This window comes from Eublepharis macularius, chromosome 14, assembly GCF_028583425.1.
Source record: "Eublepharis macularius isolate TG4126 chromosome 14, MPM_Emac_v1.0, whole genome shotgun sequence".
In the NCBI taxonomy this organism is placed as follows: domain Eukaryota; kingdom Metazoa; phylum Chordata; class Lepidosauria; order Squamata; family Eublepharidae; genus Eublepharis; species Eublepharis macularius.
Genome location: NC_072803.1, coordinates 11,895,272 through 11,901,271, shown reverse-complemented (window position 1 = coordinate 11,901,271; position 6,000 = coordinate 11,895,272).

Below are 6,000 nucleotides of genomic sequence, written 5' to 3'. Positions count from 1 at the left end.
AGGAAATGTTTGTAATGTTTGATCTCAGCTCACCCCTACCAAACCATGCCAGGGGTGGTACAAAGATTGCTAAGATTCTGTATGGGAAAAACGTTTGAATACTCTAAGACTTTACAGAAAGTATTCATTCATTTCTTGTTTTCCTTTGGTTTCAGAAAGTAAGTTCCTAGTCCTCATGGCTATGAACAATGCTTGGTGAAGTCTCAGAGTTCAGTTTGATTACCATTGGCCAAGAGACAGAACTTCAGTACTTGCCAGGATAGGCAGAATAAATTATGCAAAGGATGAGTATATACATTTGTGCAATTTATACCAGTCAATTTATACTACCAGTCCCAGGCACAGAGAAACTGGGCTACACTGGTCCTGAATTTATTTTGTTTATGATTTAAATGGAGTATAAATGTCACTGCTTATGGACTGATAGGGATCAGGATTATCCGTGTGTGTGACATTCATTCATTCATTCATTGGTGAGCACCACAGAACCTGAATTCTTGGCTTGGCCCACAAAAATACACCATCCCACAGAAATCAGTTGCTGTAGCTTGGTGGTTAAGTGGTTGGACTGCAAGTCAGCACTCTGCTGGTTTGACTCCTACTACTGCTATGAGCTGTGCAGGTGCCCTTGGGTAAGACACTGCTCTCAGCCCTGGTTCCCCAGCTGCATTGTGGGGATAATAACAGACTTTGAAGGAAATAGGGGTATGGCTCAGATAACATCGAGAGCTGCTATAGCAAAGTGGTTACATGGTTGGGTTGTAAACCAGCATTCTGCTGGTTTGACTCCCACTACTGCCATGAGCTCAGGAGGTGGCCTTAGGTAAGTGGCTGGGATGCAAATCAGCACTCTGCTGGTTCGAATCCCTCTACTGCTGCAGGTGGCCTTGAGTAAACTACGACTCTCAGCCTCACCTCTCCAGCTGTGTTGTGGGGATTGTAATAACACTGACTATGTTCACCCTCTGCGCATGGCTCTGATCTGTCTAGAAGAGCAGTATATAATCATACTATTCTAATTATTATTAATATCCACTGTCCTGATCCCTGCCCTTTCTCTCTGTATTAGAGTCTGAAGGGGTTGTTCTGGAACCCTTGTCTTCCTGGTTCATGGAGGTACAATTTGCCGACGGACCCTCGCAGTAGAGAGCTTCCCGTTTCTCATCTCTTTGCATCAGTCACATTCATTGTCCCAGGTGGCCTCCCATAGCCCGGCTTGTATTTTAGTCTCTGACTAACAGGGGCAAGTGATTAGCTGCCTCAATCACCCTTAAGAGAAGCTGTTGTTGCCAGGGGTAATTGAATGTTATCCTGGTAAAACAAAGGGGAACAAGATGTGATAGCCATATCGTCTCAAAATAGGCTCTACACACAGGCTATTCATCCTCCCCTAAGGGCCTCGGCTTTGTTAGAACAAGATTATGAACTCTCCCTTCTGAAGAAGCTTCATCATTTCCCACATATTTCCCATTGGTCATGGGCAGGCAGGATCAATAAAGATATAATCCAAGAGACAGCTGCAAAGACAAAGGTTCCTAATGAATTCCAGCCCAGACAGTCAGTCCAAACATGCATCCTGTCCGCTGGGAATCTGCACCAAGCCATCACTTCAACACGCCTGGAATTTCCCCATGGAGGGGAAAAGAGCTGGATGAGAGAAAGGCATCAGATGGGTCTTGCTCCATCTTTTTTTTAAAAAAACACAGTGTTGTCCCCAGTTCATTTATTGCTCTAAGCTGTGCCATCTTTGGAGGAAAGGAAGGCAAACAGAGATGCGGAAAAGAGATCGTGAAGCTGAACGAGGAGAAAAAGAAATTCCAAAAAGCGCAAATGGAACACACCATGAATTTGTGACTTTGATCACAGTAGATGTATATGGCTGTGGGTGGAGAAAAAAATCATCTTCATGGGTAGGTTTTAGGGTGAGGCCTGGACATCTCCCAGAATTGCAACTGATTTCTAGGTGACAGAGATCAGTTCCCCTGGAGAAAATGGCTGCTTTAGAGGGTGGAATCTATGGCATTATGCCCTGCTGAGGTCCTTCACTTCCCCAAACCCCACCCACTTAAAGCTCTACCCTCGAAACCTCCCGGTACTTCCCAACTGGAGCTGGTAGCCACAGTATGGTTGCCAATTCCAACTCCTAGCAATTTTTAGGGGGGAGGGGGTAGTGCCTGGGGATGACTGATTCGGGGGAGGGCGACTCAGCAGGAATGTGCTGTCATACAGCCCGCCCGCTGACATTTGCTGCAGAGGAACTGATCTTTATAATCTGAAATCACTTGTAATTCCAGGAGAAATCCAGGCCCCACCTGGAGCTTGGTAACCTAACCATGGGTCCTCTATGTAGGGTCACATTAAATTCCAATTAAAGTGAAATTTGAAGGTTGCTGATTAGTAGGAGACAGGGCTTTTTTTTCAGCTGGAACATGGTGGAACAGAGTTCCGGAACCTCTTGAAAATGGTCACATGGCTGGTGGCCCCGCCCCCTTATCTCCAGACAGAGCGGAGTTTAGATTGCTCTCCGTGCTGCTGAGTGGCGTGGAGGGCAATCTAAACTCCCCTCTGTCTGGAGATAAGGGGGCGGGGCCACCAGCCATGTGACCATTTTCTCCATGGGCAACCCATTGAGTTCCACCACCTCTTTTCCCAGAAAAAAAGCCCTGGTAGGAGAAATGGCTGCAGAATTTTAAGGACAGGAAGAAAAGTTTGAGATACTGTAGAGGTCTCTGCATGAGTAAAGCAGAGGGTTGTACCATCTCTCTCCTCTTCCCCCACTGCTCCATCTTTGTATTTGTTTAAAATGTTTTCATTATTATTAGTTTATGAATGTATTGTTCTTCTTCTTATTGTTGTTAGTATTCTCATTCCTTTTTGTTACTCTAACAGATAGGATTTTTCGGCTCATTTCTCCATTACTTTGGAATGCTACCCCAAACATGCCTTCTAACTTGCCACTTAAGCAGCATCACAACAAATCTCTCTTTGCACAGGATGGGTATGAACCCAGCATGTTGCTGTGCTTGTAGGGCCCCTTCCTCTTCCACTTACTTGTAGAGCATATCTGAAGGCTTTCTCCACTTCGGAAGCCTGCAACTGAACTCCAGTTTTCTGTAATTTCTGGATGTGGGTGTCTGGGTAAAGTAGAATTTGTTTCCTCTCAACAAACTGGCACTCTCAACCAAGGTTTAATCCTAATTGAACATGCCAGTTTGTGAGGAGGAAAGAGACTCTAAAGGGCCCAGGCATTTGCCTTCAGACATGATCTACAGTTCAGACATGCTCTAGAATAAACTGGAGTTTGACTGAAGGCTTCCAGAACCAGGAAGATGTCAGTCATGCTTGAAGGAAGCACACAAACATGGCACAAACTCTTTTTGGACTTCTCCTGTTCATACAGTTTAACTCTGGCTTAAATTGAGATTTTAAGGCAAATTTAAAGGTTCCTGCTTGGGAGAAACATCTGATGACTGTCAAGAGAAGAGAGAAAGGAGCGGGTACCTTTTGCTAAGCTTAAAGACATTTCATGGGGTTTTTCTGCACATCTTTTGAGTATTAGCCTGAATCATAACTTGATTTCCCAATGAACAACATTATGGTTTCTTCTAAGCATGGTTCATGCTAACCTGGGTTTATTTGTATGACAGTCATCATTCAAAGAACCATGCAACTAGCACCAGAGTTACCTTGAACTTATGTCTCTTGAACAGATGTCCCTTAGGTTGAATAAAAAAAACTTTTTTAAAAAATGAGAAGACCTTTTGTTATCTGGAGCAGCAGTCCACTTCTTGAAGAAAAAATAAATAACTCTCTCTGAGTATGTATGAGCCTTTGGACAGTAGCCCTTTGGGTCCCAGGTATGGGATGTCTATAAATTATAACAAGTAGAATGACTGTTATAAAAGGTTTTCCATCCCAATTGGAAATCAAGAGAAAGCAAATGGTTGTAAAAACCCTAACAAGAGTTGGGAATGAAAGAGGGTGTGTGGGGGTGGGGGTGGGGGGAAGACAGTTATGAATCTTTAATCAGCTGCAATTAAAGAGTCTCAATTTAGCCGTTTAAGCAGCTGAGAAATAAGACATGAACCAGAACTGTATCTAATGTCCTTGTGATTTTGCAAATAATGCCACTTGTTACCTGCATTTCCCTAGATGAGTTGTCATGGATATAGCTATAAATATAGGGGAACTGTTGCTGGATTTGACCAAGAAAGAAGACTTTGCACAAAGAAACAGGGCTAGCCCAGCCCCATAGCCAGACATGCCAAGAAGGGAGTCGAGGCTTAGAATAGAACAACTTTGGAGGGAGACATGAAACAGAGAAGTAATACAGTTGTATGGTCTTGTGTAGATTAGAAGAGTAGTCGAATCTATATTGATAGATATAATGTGTTGGTGTCCAGGTGCAGTGAATGTCTGAGAATGAGCTTCACAGAACTGGTGATATAATTCAAGACTGAATGTATTGGTTGGGACAAAAGATATGTAGGAGAAACTTGTAATCACTCATTTTACATCGATTTTGGTAAAATAAAAACATGGCAAGAATGAACTAACAATTCTTATTTACTTTAAAATGTTTCAAATATAGATGTCCGGTGTTGGAAGTCATAACCTAATAAATTAGCCAAGATTGTGAGCCCTTTTGAAGCGAACAGTTAGTTATTGTTAGGAGATGTTTCTGAAACCCTATCAATATGAGACGATTGATCGGTAGCTTCTTCCTAGAAAGGGGTGCCTTGCCTGTGACCTGCTTATATTTCAGTAAGATACTTTCTTGGACTCATGTGATTGCTCTCTTTTAATGAATGCAGTTATAATGAATGGTATGATTTTCTGTTGATTGAGCTAATATTAAGAATGCTGAATAATCATGTTTTAATAATAAAAGCTTAAAATGGAAGCAGAGATTCTGTCATTGTATTACTTGTTGTGTACGGTAGCTGGCAACAAACCTAAAAGGTTATTTGTGGTGTGCCTCTTGCCAGGAGTTAAATGACTTGATATAGGAAAGTGAACTAGATGCGTAGGGCTCCTTAACTGCATGAGTCAGGCATCATCAGAGCATTTCTCAGATCCACTTAGATAACGGGGAGAGCAAAGTCCAAACTCTAACACAATTTGTACATCCCCAAGGTTTGTACAATGCTTCTTTCTGGTCTGGGGCCAAGGAGGGGCCATTTTTCTATGGCCAAAAGCAGACGGTTGGTGGGAAATCTTTGCTTCCACTCTGGGATAACCCTTACCTATAAAACAGCCAGCAAAAACATCCATGATTCTTATTCTGCTTATTTCTGAAGTATAAGAAGATCCCAGTATAATTCCCAATGGCAAATAACTACTTTATTGATGAAGTGTGGGTTTTTGTTTCCTTTCCTACGAGTCATCCCAGCACATCAAACTTCCCACTGAGGAGTTTCCAAATTATATTAGTTGTAGTGATGGATCACAGAGATCAATAAATTCTCTGTTGCAGTTTGTATTGACCTAACAGAAGCATTCAGCTTGGAGAGCCAAGAGTCTGGCTACACAAACAACCCTGTCTGATTGACTTCAACGATCACTTGGTTAAATGAGAGAGGAGTTATGGGGAAAGAGACAGCTGTAGTATGGAGCAAACCAGCTCTCTTCTTCATCCCATTCCATGTACATCCAGAATTCTCTGCCAGGTCAACAGAACACAGATGGTGAAGTCGTGTATTTTTTGGAACCCTTCTAGCTGAGCTTTTGTACACTTAAACACCTGTAAAAAATCTACACATTTGTTCTTGCAAATTATAATACACAAAAGAGCCACCAATGGTAGTACAAGATTGCATGGCTGAACCAATTGCACGTGAGACACACAACAAAAGACATTGCCAAGGCCAGGCATTGCCTTGCTCCAAAACTGAGACTGGTTCTTTCATCTAGATAAACTAAGTTCCTAGAGCTGGAGGCTAGAGCTAATAGTAGAATGATAGTCTGAGCTGAAATAAGCAGAAGATGTTGCACAATTGA